The sequence below is a fragment of the Adiantum capillus-veneris genome, chromosome 4 (genome assembly GCF_014529385.1).
Source record: "Adiantum capillus-veneris isolate H3 chromosome 4, ASM1452938v2, whole genome shotgun sequence".
In the NCBI taxonomy this organism is placed as follows: domain Eukaryota; kingdom Viridiplantae; phylum Streptophyta; class Polypodiopsida; order Polypodiales; family Pteridaceae; genus Adiantum; species Adiantum capillus-veneris.
In genome coordinates, this window is record NC_140934.1 from 2,503,399 (window position 1) to 2,518,305 (window position 14,907).

The window sequence follows — 14,907 nt, forward strand, 5'->3', positions numbered from 1 at the left end:
CTAAGTGTGTTCACACCACATCACTACCACATGTGTATGGTAACAAATCCCCTTTAAGAGTGATGCAGTGGACAAGAGTTGGCACATAGTGTATAGGGAAGCGCCATGCCCTGAGTGCATGATCAATCCACACATGGAAGCAAGCCCAAAGCTTTGCGGAAAGCTTCGAACTTCGCACAAGGCATTGCCTTTGTGAACATACCTGCAAGGTTGTCCTGTGTCGGTGTTGGGGTATAAAGCCCAATGTGGTCGCCCAGGTAAGTGGGCGGGCCGCCAGGTATGTACACATATTCTTTTGTTAAAACCTAATAAGAACTCACTATGCTCTATACATTACAACAGAGCGAGTTCACCGTATCGTCGTGCTCTTCTTCTCGCACTCTCTCTCGCGTCGCACTTCCGCTCGTACTCCTTCAACTGGTATCAGAGCTCAGATCGAGGCTCAGGGCAGCATTGCAGGAAGCCAGAGTCACCTGCTCAGATTAGAGTGAGATTCGACAGGCGAAGACTCGGCCCCAAATCTTGTGGGAAGTCCCGATGGGCTCGGTGCTCTCAAAATTTCATTCTGAGGTCATCTCGGCCACCGTTCGACTTCGACAGAGTTCTGCGCATGCCATTTTTTACTACGTGGTCTCAGCGGCGGGTGCAGATCCGACTCTGCAAATTTGGGGTTTCGGCCTACGACTACAGGTGCTGAGGATATTTGCACTTTTAGAGTGTTGATTTGTGGCTGTCTACACATCGAAGGACGGCTCACAATTCTTGGAGGCGTGTCACATACGACACGGGCGCATCTACACACAGATTGTAGGCGACATCCACTAGTTCATCAGGTAGCTTGTGTTTGTTGCTTGATATTCCAGATTTCATCCTGACATTGCAGGTACTTCCACATGGGATGTATTGTCAGAGATGATGTATGTCTGTTGAGGGTTTGCTGGCTGTGAGTCACGCAGCAAACAACCGCAGCAGCGGTTACAGCATACAGTGGGAAATTTGTGGGTGTATGACTTTGTGGGAAGTCTATGTACTGTCAGATTTAGTGTAGCCTTTGTTGAGGGTCGAGTGAGGTTTTATTGAGCTGGGGGATTCTCGAATGTTGAGATCCTTTCGGTGATACAGGTCTTGGAGCGATCCCTCGAGCACCCTTAGATAGGCAGCTAGGATGTATTGACTGTGAGTTAGACAGTTGGGATTGCATCTTTGCTTTACTGTCGTTGAGGCATTGTCGCAGTCTATGCTTACAGGACAGTGAGAGACAGTACAGGTGCAGGACAGGTTTACCTGCAGCTTACAGTGTTAGAGAGATAGTGTTTTTGATCTATTTTTGGCCTGTTTTTGAGTACACCAGAGCCATTTTACAAAGGAGACTTTGCCGAAATTTCTGCAGTATCTGAAGCTTTCTTGGTTCATTTGATAGGTTGATATTGGTTCAGAGGTCAGTTTACAAGGGAAACTCTGCCGTTTTTTTCCCAGGAAAGTAAACTACTGTGAAGCGTAGCTATGGCTGGATCACAGGATACTGCTCTTTACAATATCAAAAAGCCGGATGGAACCAATTTCCCATTGTGGAAGAAGCCGATTTGGCACGTGTTGGTACAAAAAGAAGCAGATAAAACCTATAAAGCTCAAGGGGATAAAACCAGAAGATATGGACGAAGATGAATGGAGCGAAATGGATGAATTAACACTTTCTACCATTACGCTGACTTTGGCAAAAAGCGTTTACTTCAATGTAGCAGACGAGGTGTCGGCTTATGAAGCATGGACAAAGCTGAGTGATCTTTATGAGAAGCAGAGTGCAGCTTCACAGGTATACTGGCTTAAGAAGCTTGTTGACTTGAAGATGAAAGAAGGGACACCTATGTCCAATCATCTGAATGAATTCAACACCATCTACAGTCAGTTGTCAGCTCAAGGTGTCAAGTTTGATGAACCTGTTAGAGCTATGTTCCTGTTGATCACATTGCCGGAAAGTTGGGACACTTTTCGCACAGCTTTGAGTAATTCTGCACCTCCAGATGGTTTGACCATAGCAGGTGTAGAAGGCAGTCTGCTTACTGAAGAAACCAACAGAAAGACAATGGACAAAGGCAAAGGAACAACCTTAGTTGTCAGGGGAAGGACCAAAGAAAAGGACAAAGGTGGAAAGAGGAATCAGTCTCGTAACAAGTCCTGCAGTGCTAAAGGCAAGAGTGACATAGAATGCTACCATTGTGGCAAGAAGGGTCATATGAAAAGAGACTGTAGAGAATGGAAAGCAGAAAAAGGCAAAGAGAAAGTTGAAGACCATGGTGAGAAGAACAAGTCCTCAGTGAAGATTCAAAAAATAAATGTGACAAACATTGTTGTAGAGGATGACAGTCTAGTGTCAGGAGACATCTACTTCTTGAAGAATACAATGGACTCAGCTCTTCTTACAGCATCTGATGGACATGCACTGAGTACTCAGACTAGATTATACACTCAGGGGCATCACTTCATGTGTCTCCAAACAAGGAGTGGTTTACCTCTTATGTGACCACTAAAGATCATGTTTGCCTAGGCAATGGGCATACATGTGAGATCTTAGGTGTTGGAGATGTTCAATTGAAGTTTCAGAATGGCTCTTCTTTCACACTGAAGAATGTGAGACATGTTCCCGCAATTACAAAGAGCTTGATCAGCACAAGTTTAGGAGGACTTTACATGATTTATGTATCAAATGTCTCTAAAAATGTAATCAATGTAACCGAGCAGCCGAACGTTTCTTTGTGGCATAGCCGGTTAGGACATATGTCCAAGAAGGGAATGGAAATCTTGTCTCATTCTGGTTATTTTCCTGGCTTTTCATTTAATGATTTTGAATTCTGTGAACATTGTCTGTATGGTAAGCAAACACAACAGCCACATAAGCATAGAAGCAGTAGAAGAGATACACAATTGGCACTTGTTCATAGTGATTTGTGTGGACCTATGCCTAACCTATCTCTAGGGGGAGCTTCTTACTTTATGACATATATAGATGATTACTCGAGGAAAGTATGGGTTTACTTTCTCAAGCACAAGGATGAAGCGTTTAGTGTTTTCAAAACGTTTGTGACACTTGTGGAGAATCAGAGTGGCAAGAAGCTTAAAATGCTTACGCACTGACAATGGTGGAGAGTATGTTTCAAAGGCCTTTCAGGACTTTTGTGAGTCAAAAGGTATAAAACGTGAACTTACTGCTCCTTACAATCCTCCTCAAAATGGTGTTGCTGAGAGGATGAATAGAACCATACAAGAGAAGGTCAGAAGTATGTTGTCTAATGCACAACTGCCAAATGGGTTTTGGGTTGAAGCTGTATCAACAGTTGTTCATCTTATAAATAGATCTCCTAGCAAGGTTTTGCAAAAGGATTCAGTGGTGGCAGAGATGGTATGGTTAGGCAAAATGCCCTCATACAAGCATCTCAGAGTCTTTGGTTGTGAGGCATATACTCATATTCCAAAGGAATTTGGGAACAAACTTGAGCCAAAGAGTAGAAAGTGCATCTTTCTAGGCTATGGTAATTCTGGTGGGATGGGGTACAGACTTTGGGATCCCGAATCCAGAAAGGTTATCCGCAGCAATGATGTTTACTTTAATGAAGACAAATATCATTCTAAACCAGAGAGAATTGAGGAGATTAGAAGATTTGTCTTCCAAGAAGATGGACCTGCACGTGCAAGACAAAATGTCAGGGCTCAAGAGGAGCAAGGATAGGATAGAGTGGAACCACAAGTTGTGGCTGAGCCTGAGCCACCTATTTTGTGTAAATTTGGACGTATCTCGCGACCCCCTGATCGGTTTGTTCCATCTATGAACTATGTCATGTTGACTGATTGCAATGAGCCTTCATGTTACAAGGAAGTAGTGCAAATGAAGGACTCCAGGAGTTGGCAATTGGCCATGCAGTCAGAGATGACAGCTTTGCATAAAAACCAGACATGGAAGCTAGTTAAATTACCACAGGGCAAAAAGCCTCTACCTTGTAAATGGGTTTACAGGTATAAGATCACCACTCATGATAGTCAGCCAAAGTACAAAGCAAGGCTTGTTGCCAAGGGCTTTAAGCAAGAACAAGGCATTGACTTTGATGAATTCTTCTCTCCGGTGGTCAAGATGACTACATTGAGATGCTTTCTTGCATTGGTTGCCATATTAGATTTGGTGTTGCACCAAATGGATGTCAAGACAACGTTCTTGCATGGTGATTTAGATGTGAAAATTTACATGCAGCATCCAGAAGGGTTTGTTGAGAAAGGCAAGGAAGATTTGGTATGCCAATTGTTAAAGAGTCTTTATGGCTTAAAACAATTACCGAGGGCATGGTACCATAAGTTCCACAAGTTTATGCTTTCTCAAGGCTACAAACGTAGTGAGTTCGATCACTGTCTATATACAAAGAAGGCTAAGGACGGCAGTTGGCTGATCCTTATTTTGTATGTGGATGACATGTTGATTGCTGGCAAGCACTTGGAAGAAATTTCAGCTTTGAAGTCAAAGATGGCAAAATCGTTTGACATGAAAGACATGGGTGAGGCAAGTCATATACTTGGTATGCGCATTGAGAGAGACAGATCAAAGAAGTTGATTTGGTTATCTCAAACAGAGTATATTGACAAGGTTTTGCAACGTTTCAATATGGAGAAGGGAAAGGCATTGAGTGTTCCATTGCCACCATATGTGAAACTTAGCAAACAAGATTGTCCAGTGTCTGAGGAAGAACAGGCTGAAATGGATAAGATTCCATATGCGTTTGCAGTGGGTAGTTTGATGTATGCAATGATTGCTACTCGCCCAGACATTGCATTTGTAGTGGGAGTAGTAAGTCGATACATGTCAAACCCAGGTAAGAAACATTGGGAGGCAGTGAAAGGAATATTGAGATACCTGAAAGCTACAAAGAGTATGCGTATATGCTATGGGAGTCAGGAGCTAAGTGTAAAGGGTTTTACAGACTCAGATTATGCAGGTGACTTAGACAACCGAAGGTCTACGTTAGGGTATGTCTTTACATTGGCTGGTGGAGCAGTATCATGGCGTTCTAGATTACAAGATTGTGTTACTCAGTCTACTATGGAGGTTGAATATGTTGCAGCATCAGAGGCATGCAAAGAATCAATTTGGCTTAATCGACTAGTAACAGATTTGGGAATCAAAGAAGAGATGCCTGTGCTATATTGTGATAGTGAGAGTGCTATACAATTGGCTCGCAATCCAGTTTATCACTCAAAGACAAAGCATGTGGATGTGAAATATCATTTCATCAGGGAAATGCTCGAGGATAAGCAAATTCACCTTGTCAAAGTTCACACCACAGAAAATCCTGCTGATCTACTTACAAAAGGACTTCCCTCAGAGAGCTTTGCGCATTTTTGCAAGCAGTTAGGTGTAGGGTAGTACATCACTTCTCTACATCTCTTGTATATTAGCTTGTATAGTAGCTTCTCTCACACTTAAAGTACCACATTGGACTTTAAGTGGGAGGTTGTTGGGGTATGTATAAAGCCCAATGTGGTCGCCGAGGTAAGTGGGCGGGCCGCCAGGTATGTACACATATTCTTTTGTTAAAACCTAATAAGAACTCACTATGCTCTATACATTACAACAGAGCGAGTTCACCATATTGTCGTGCTCTTCTTCTCTCACTCTCTCTCTCGCATCGCACTTCCGCTCGTACTCCTTCAGTCGGCACATAAGCCAAGCTGATCTCTCCTACTGAGAGTCTCTCTCTGACATAGTGATAATGCACATCGATGTGCCTTATGCGAGAATGAGAAACTGGGTTCCTCGCAATTGCCAATGCGCTTTGACTATCAGTGTAGATGATGTTGACCTCAAACATTTATCCAACATCCATACCTCATACTCAACAGAGATGAGAGGACTTCAAAGGAGAGCTATCCTTTGTAAGGAGGTGGGCTATGGCAATGAGTGCAAAGAAAATTTAGGTTCTAGTTGATGCAATATCTTAATTGTCAAAGAAGGTTACATATATTTGGATGTCAAAACATCAACATAATTTCCTAAAGGATGCAAAATTATCAATAAATATTTAATTCATGTTCAGAGTGGAAACTTGTATGGTCAAGAAAATCGGATTTTTTGATGAGGTTTCCAATAAGGTCAATAAATATGAAAGTGTTGTTGTGGGATGCCATGGTAGAGGATTATTGATGGTTATGATGCTCACTGTTGTTAAGGGCTATATAAGGGGGGGAAACATGGATGGTGTTTTTGCTTGTATGCAAAAGTGAATGTGAGTTGTGTGTTGTTTAAAGAGCCAAGGGCTTCAAGACTAAGCATGCCATAAAGATAGAGCTCATCTTTGTAAAATATGTAACTTTAGAAAGTGGTGAGATAGTTCTTAAGATAGTCATTTTATGATATATCCACTCAAGTAGACATATAGATAGTTTATGAGTCCCATGTCGTTATGAGAGTGGCGTTAGTTTCCTGTTTGTACATGTATGTGTGGAATTGATGTAAGTGATTTCAAATGAAATAAGGGATGTGTTTTGATTAAAAGATGAACACACACATGCAACACACAAAGTGAGAAGAAGAAGAAGAAGAGAGAAAGATAGACTTCATGCACCTAGTAATTAGGCTCTTGAAGCAAGCAATATCTCGTCTCTATCTTGTATACATACTCCACACACAACAACAAGCAATCATAGCCATTAACCTATTTAACACACACACAAAATAGGTATACATCTTATGCAGTGATATAGCTAGTACTAAATAGTTAAACATCTTATGCAGTGATATAGCTAGTACTAAATTATTAAAATAGAAATTGCAAGTCTAAATTGGCTAATTCCCATACATACGTATACAAAACAAGATGTCAATAATTATCTCTCGGACCTTACTCAATCTTGTTGTTGTATTTAGGAAGCAACATCATTCCAGATATGAGAGAGAGGGAGAGAAGAAAGGGAGTTTTGTTGACTTCATTTTCACAATAAATAGGACTTTGAGGTAATATATGAGGTAGAATATTAACATGAACATGCACTCAGCAACACATAAAAACAAAAATTTACATATTCTACATGTATATAATACATGCCTTGTGTGTGCATGCATATCATTAGCTATACTAAATTATTAAACGGTGGTTGAAAGCCCAATTTAACTTTCTTGGGGCTTACTCTCCTTGCACATGTATTAAAAAAACCATAAGATAGATAGTTATCTCACATGATTACATGCACTCTCTTTCTCTCACACTCCTACTGTATTGTTCAAGAAACAAAATCTGCTTGAAGAGTGGAGACTTATGAGATAAGACTATGGCTATTGTACTAATCAAACTATGATTACCATACTAGAACTTGAGTTCAAAGATAATAAGGTTAAATGGGTCTTATCTCCCATTAGTCTTTTTTTGAGGGTCTAGATGCTAAATTAAAAGAATGGGAATGGAGAATTGTTGGCTAAGAAAATGAAGAATCTCTAAAGCCTACCAACAAAGATCATAACAATTTTGATAAAAAGCTTAATCAGGTAGATTTGCCAATGAAATTTGCATGAGTGTATTGATTGCAAGGTCATGCCTTGTCATGTAGCATGTAAAGGTGCTTGTGGACCATGCCTATTAGTGGTTGTAGAGCTCAACTGTGCACAACGAGCATGCAACCAAAGAGTGGATGTTGAATGTGTACCTGGGATCGAACTGCCCATGGGTACTCAGGCTAGTGTGGACAAGTAGGCCACCACTATATAAAAAGGCATTGAGTTATTATCCTCATCATATCATATGATGCATGTCATGTGTGGTGCTTAGAGCACTCTCTAACCCTCTGTGGTTGGGTGGTAAACTGAGCTCCTTACCTTCCACAACTATGGAACGGTATGTGGCAATCATTACAACAAAGTAAAATAAGTATCAGTGCAAGTGAAACTTTTGATGTGATGTAACCAAGTACGAGAAGAGATGCTCTTTTTCCACATGTTATTGAGTTCCCTTGCTGCCTAAGTCTTCAAATTTTATCGTGTGCATCTACAATTTATCCATTTTCCTTGCATGGATTAATAGATTTGTTTATTGTGCAATTAAACCTTGCTAGAATACATAGTAGTGCCTTTTTCAATGACAACGATTGCATCATGGTCCACTTGACTCCATGCATTCAATACAGGTAGTAGATCAGCACTCGTGCTACCTAAATTGATGGATCTGTACAGATAACTAGTGTTTCCTAAATTGGCAACTCTATACAAGGATGAGCATTGACACACATTGCCTAAAGTGGCGAATTTGTGTGTACGTGATGATAGACATATGTAGACAGGACTAGACAAAGGCATAAAAGACAAAACATTTACCACATGTTTGATGCTAGGTTGAAGTACTAAAGTATGTAAAAATATTGACGATCATCCCAAATCACTTGAACTCATGTGACTCTTTGTATAGTTTTATGATAAATCATCTCAGTAGAAGTCCAACCCAATGTAATTACAAGCCATGATGTTAGAGATAATTGATGTTATAGCTTATAACAGAGAGTAGACAAATAAAAGAGCCCTGTCTTCTAAATGTGTCCGATGGTATTCTCTCTTGTTGCGAAATTGCTTGAGTGTAGCCTCTTAGGAATATCTGCAAAGAGAGTCACAAAAAAAAGAGCATTGAGTATTAATGTATCAAATCGAGTATATTAAATTGGGGGATTGTCATATAAGAAGATGTTGTAAAAGGTGGTGCAAAAATTGGAGATCTTAAGATAAGGAAGGAAGTAGAATAAGTACTAAGATGGTGCATTTTTTTCATGACATTTGGGCCTGTAGAGAATACTAACTCATCAAAGGAAACTCAAATGCTATCATTAGATCTATATTAAAAGAATATATTGAGAAATTATGTACCTAGAGGTTCTTTAAAGAAAGAGGTGGTAACCAAATTGATAATCAAGCCATGTCAATTGAGTTTGTATACTTGTGTTTTCCTTTGAATATGATTAATAGAGATATTTTAGGAGTGTGGCATATTCTAGCATAAGAGAGTTAGTATGCTAAATGAAATCGATACTATAAATTATAAGTTAGTCTAGATATTTACTGTGTAAAAAAAACAAAGACACTATCTTAAAATCTGATATCTTGTTGTTAGTGTATTATGATTTGAGTTTGTAAATGATTTTGCAAAAATAAAAGAAACTAAAACAAAGAGAGAAGTTACTTGACTGTTTTGTGTAAGCTATTAATCTCTAAATCAAGAAAGTCTCCACAAATTTGTAACTGCCACAAACCATAAGCTTTATATATGTATTTATAACATTTAATAACGTCAATTTATAGATTCTAAGGTCTAAGTGATAATACCTAGCTGTCAATTGTTATGGAATGTAGGGCTTACAACTATTTGAAAACCACAAAAAAGAGTGAGAAAGAGAGAGTACAACTAAGCATGACAGTGTGTTGCTTATCAAGCTCATTATGATGTGTCTTACCCATTGTAAGGGCTCATATGCAATAAGATCGTGAGAGTGTGTGTGTCTGTGTGGATAATTGTACAAGCAATTGTTAAAGCAAGATCGTCCTTTAATAAAGGAAATGTTTTGTGAGATCTAGTGTGAATTTTAGGAATAAGGGTAAGGGTGGGTTATCGAAGTGAAATGGCAGAATCTACATAGCCAAATGCCAAAGGTTTTTCTTATCTATTTATTAGCCAATTATCATATGAAGCAACAAGGGTCATGAATGAAACAAGAGAGCATAGAGTCCTTGCAAAAATAGAAATGCATGTGGTAATGTCAAGATTGGCGTATATCGGGCATATATCATGTTATTTTGGTATATCACCCTACAAAGCTAGGGAGCAAAATCATGTTTTTTAAAGCAATTAATTAAACAAAATGCTTGCCAATACCTTTCATAAAACAAAATTTGTCTAAAGGTAAAGCGAGCCATTCTTGTGATCTGCATTGTTTTAATTATCCAAGAAGTATTTACAAATAATTCATAGCAATAAGCTTCAGAATGCTTATACAAATGCTTAGATTGTTACTCAATGAACACATTCTCAATTACTATCTACACATGGTCTCTACACAAAGTAAAACTATAATTACTTCTTGAACACCTCATGCTTAGTCATTCAACCCACAACATTGAACTATTGAGCCTAATTTCAATTGACAAATTAGTCACTATAAGCAGATCTTGAGAGACGCAAAAGCATTCAAGCCTACAATTGATGATATTTGACTCCAACAAAGCAACATATTTTGATTCCAAATTGTATAGCTTTGGTTTAGGTAAATATGCAAGTGTCACAAGTTGCTACATGTAGCTAAGGATGTTTACATGATCGGGGATAAAATCAGCATTTACATAAGGGATGTGGATCAAAAGATAGGGCGAGATCTAGTAACACATGCTTGAGTCTATGATGAGTACTCAGATCCCCATCATCATCACTTGTTCAATTTGGCTATCATGTCGATTGTTGCATTCCAAAAGCACCTCCATAAATGTCTGCTACAAGATCCATGAGGTATAATGTGGCTATCAAGGTAGAGTGGGTATGTCTTCATCAATGGGAATTGCTTTCCATCCACAAGAAATACAAGAAGGACCCAGGAAGCTACTGCGGAACGGTGCCAATTGGAAGCCGGTGGGCATCATTTGCAAGAAGCCAAAGCTATATAAAAAAAGCAAGTGCCGTTGCTCATCAACAAAGGGCAAGCTCCTAAATCTTGGGTGGGATGGGTTCTCGACTAGAAAGCAAAATTTGGAAGCTCATAAGGAAAGTCAACGGGACTTGGCATGTCAATCAAATTCAAATAGTATGGAACCCCATCCTTCATTACATATCGCACCTGTAGCTTGATGGTAATCCCTCCCTCTATTTCAACATTCATATTATCCAAAAATTGATGCTTCATTTCTCTATTACTCATGGTACCGGTTGTTTAAAGAGGCCCGCTTATCTGCCATTGTTGACTTGCCATGGTCAATATGGGAAATTATAGATAAATTTCTAATCTGGGACATTGAAACCTTGGACATGCGATCTTGCAGAGGGGAGTTTGATGTATGTGAGCTCAAGAGCTCCGTTGGCACTGCTTTGGCAGCAAGTGGTACTCAACAAAATTCGGCAATGTTGGCTATGAGACACTCTAAGTTCCAAGAAAGTGTGAAAACGAGGGTAGAGGTCACTCTGAGGAATTACTTGTTGTGATGATGTGATAGTAGGTCCATGCTCAAAGGTGAATTGGCTACTGTCATGGTGAGCGTGAGCTCGTGTGTGTGTGTGTGTGTGTGTGTGTGTGTGTGTGTGTGTGTGTGTGTGTGTGTGTGTGTGTGTGGCACCCATATACTTGCAAGACGATCGTCAAGCTGAAGTAGAGAGAGAGAGAGAGAGAGAGAGAGAGAGAGAGAGAGAGAGAGAGAGAGAGAGAGAGAGAGAGAGAGAGAGAGAGAGAGAGAAGAAGAAGAAGAAGAAGAAGAAGAAGAGAATTTTAATGTCGTAGGAAACCATCCCAAGAGACCTTAAAGATCTATCTGACGAGGACTCCAGTTGAACTCAAGACCTGTTATTCAAGAGGGAAATGGCATAACCAATCTACCACACTTGGGCGATAAAAAGGTTATACCATTTTCCTCTTCTTATTAACACACACACACACACCCGAGAAGAAGAGAATTTTAACTTCGTAGGAAACCATCCCAAGAGACCTTAAAGGATACAACCATATGCAGAACAATCTCCACGAGTGTGGCATAAGCTATTCTCCAAAAAATTCCCCGGGGTACTCACATTGTTTCTCCACTGCTGCCTTTGCTTCATAAATTTAGCACATTTAACATCTGGATCACGCTGAACTGCATAGCATAAATGAAAGCATGCACTAATCCGCATAGTATAAAGATGCATAAAACAATTTTCAAAGCATGAAACAGTGTACTGGTCCTTACTTGAGAATTCTGGTCTTCAAAAGCATAAACTGTACTGATCTTTACTGGTGCATTTGATTAATCAAAACTATGAAACTTTGAATATCGTTTGCAATAAAGCTTTCGTACTGAGCATGAGCTGATGTGATTAGCTGGAGTACTGGTTTATGGGGTATATTCTGAAAAGATGAAATGCCTAATTGAAAAATAAAGAAACTAGGACTTCGGGAACCTGCAACAGGAATATTGAAGAGATAACACGTGCTTGATCAACTAATATAATGTCTGAGTACTTAGACCGCTTTTCCGAATTTTTAAACACCCACTTAATCACACAGATGCATGCAAATAAATGTCGTCTGGTTGTTGATAACACTCAATTATGCATACCTGATCATATGCATGTCTATATAAAGTGGTTTTGGAAGATAATAAATATGAAAGTGGTCGCTTGTCGAGAAAAAAATGGTATAATAACTGTGGTTTTTGAATCGCATATTTTATTGGACTTAGGGAATCCTTTTCTCAATTTACTCTCTAATCCGGAAACATATCATAGTGAATGAGCGGGCTGGCTGAGCTGGTCCGAGAATACAAAATCTTTAAGCTGGTTGAAAATACATGCTTGCTTAAAGTTAACATAATTGTAGGAGTAACTTGGTGGTTGCAGACTTAATCTGAATAAGGAAATTCTTTTTGTGGTTGAGACTGGATTATGCTTAACCAATCATTTGCAGGTATTGATAAAGGTAGTTGTTGGAAAGACATGAATATTAAGTTTTTTTTTGGAAGACAACTGATTTCTTGTCGAGAAAAATGACTAGTTTTTTTGAGAGCAGGTTTTGAATCACATACAGGAAGATAATTGGAATGTTTGAAAATTGTTTAGAAAAACAAACAAAACTCTGGTTTTGTTTTTTCAAATATCGAGTACAATGATTGCCAATGCTCATGAAATGAATGCTTGTCTGATACAGGAACCAAACAAAGTAAGGCTGACTGCACGAATTAGGGTGAATAGTAACCCAGAGAACATGAAGGCAATTAATAATAAGCTACAAATGGCCAGATTGGAGCTTAAATCACCTACGGTAGAACCCTATAGGACTAGGGAATACTTGCCTAGGAAAGGACTCGAGCTGAACTCAAGACCTGTTATTCAAGAGGGAAATGACGTAACCAATCTACCACACTTGGGCGATAGAAAGGTTAATATATCATTTTCCTCTTCTTATTAACACACACACACACACACACACACACACACACACACACACACACACACACACACACGAGAGAGAGAGAGAGAGAGAGAGAGAGAGAGAGAGAGAGAGAGAGAGAGAGAGAGAGAGAGAAGAAGAGAATTTTATAGTCGTAGGAAACCATCCCAAGAGACCTTAAAGGTCTATCCAATGAGGTCTCGAGTTGAACTCAAGACCTGTTATTAAAGACGGAAATGGCATAACCAATCTACTACACTTGGGTGATAGAAAGGTTATACCATTTTCCTCTTCTTATTAACACACACACACACACACACACACACACACACACACACACACACACACACACACACACACACACACACACACACAAGAGAAGAAGAGAACTTTAACGTCGTAGGAAACCATCCCAAGAGACCTTAGTGATCTATCGGACAAGGACTCGAGCTGAACTCAAGACCTATTATTCAAGAGGGAAATGGCATAACCAATCTACCCCACTTGGGTGATAGCAAGGTTATACCATTGTCCTCTTTTTATTAACACACACACACACACACACACACACACACACACACACACACACACACACACACACACACACACACACACCCAAGAAAAAGAGAAATTTAACGTCGTAGGAAACCATCCCAAGAGACCTTAAAGATCTATTTGACGGGGACTTGAGTTGAACTCAAGACCTGTTATTCAAGAGGGAAATGGCATAACCAATCTATCACACTTGGGTGATAGAAAGCTTATACCATTTTCGTCTTCTTATTAACACACACACACACACACACACACACCCAAGAAGAAGAGAACTTTAACATCGTAGGAATCCATCCCAAGAGACCTTAAAGATCTATCTGACGAGGACTCGAGTTGAACTCAAAACCTGTTATTCAAGAGGGAAATGGCATAACCAATCTACCACACTTGGGCGATAGAAAGGTTAATATATCATTTTCCTCTTCTATTAACACACACACACACACACACACACACACACACACACACACACACACACACACACACCCGAGAAGAAGAGAAATTTAACATCGCAGGAAACCATCCCAAGAGACCTTAAAGATCTATCCGACGAGGACTCGAGTTGAACTCAAGACCTTTTATTCAAGAGGGAAATGGCATAACCAATCTACCACACTTGGGTGATAGAAAGGTTATACCATTTTTCTCTTCTTATTAAAAAACACACACACACACACACACACACACACACACACACACACGAGAGAAGAGAATTTTAATGTTGTAGGAAACCCAAGAGACCTTAAAGATCTATCCGACAAGGACTGGAGTTGAACTCAAGACCTGTTATTCAAGAGGGAAATGGCATAACCAATCTACCACACTTGGGTGATAGAAAGGTTATACCATTTTCCTCTTCTTATTAACACACACACACACACACACACACACACACACACACACACACACACACACACACACACACACACACACACACACACACAAGAAGAAGATAATTTTAACTTCGTAGGAAACCATCCCAAGAGACCTTAAAGATATATCCAACGAGGACTCGAGTTGAACTCAAGACCTATTATTCAAGCGGGAAATGGCATAACCAATCTACCACACTTGGGTGATAAAAAGGTTATACCATTTTTCTCTTCATATTAACACACACACACACACACACACTTTGTCACAACAACTCAACATCTGACCTAGATAGCATCTGGGGGGCTCTAATTGTGTCCTGAATCACTATATCTGGCTACAAAA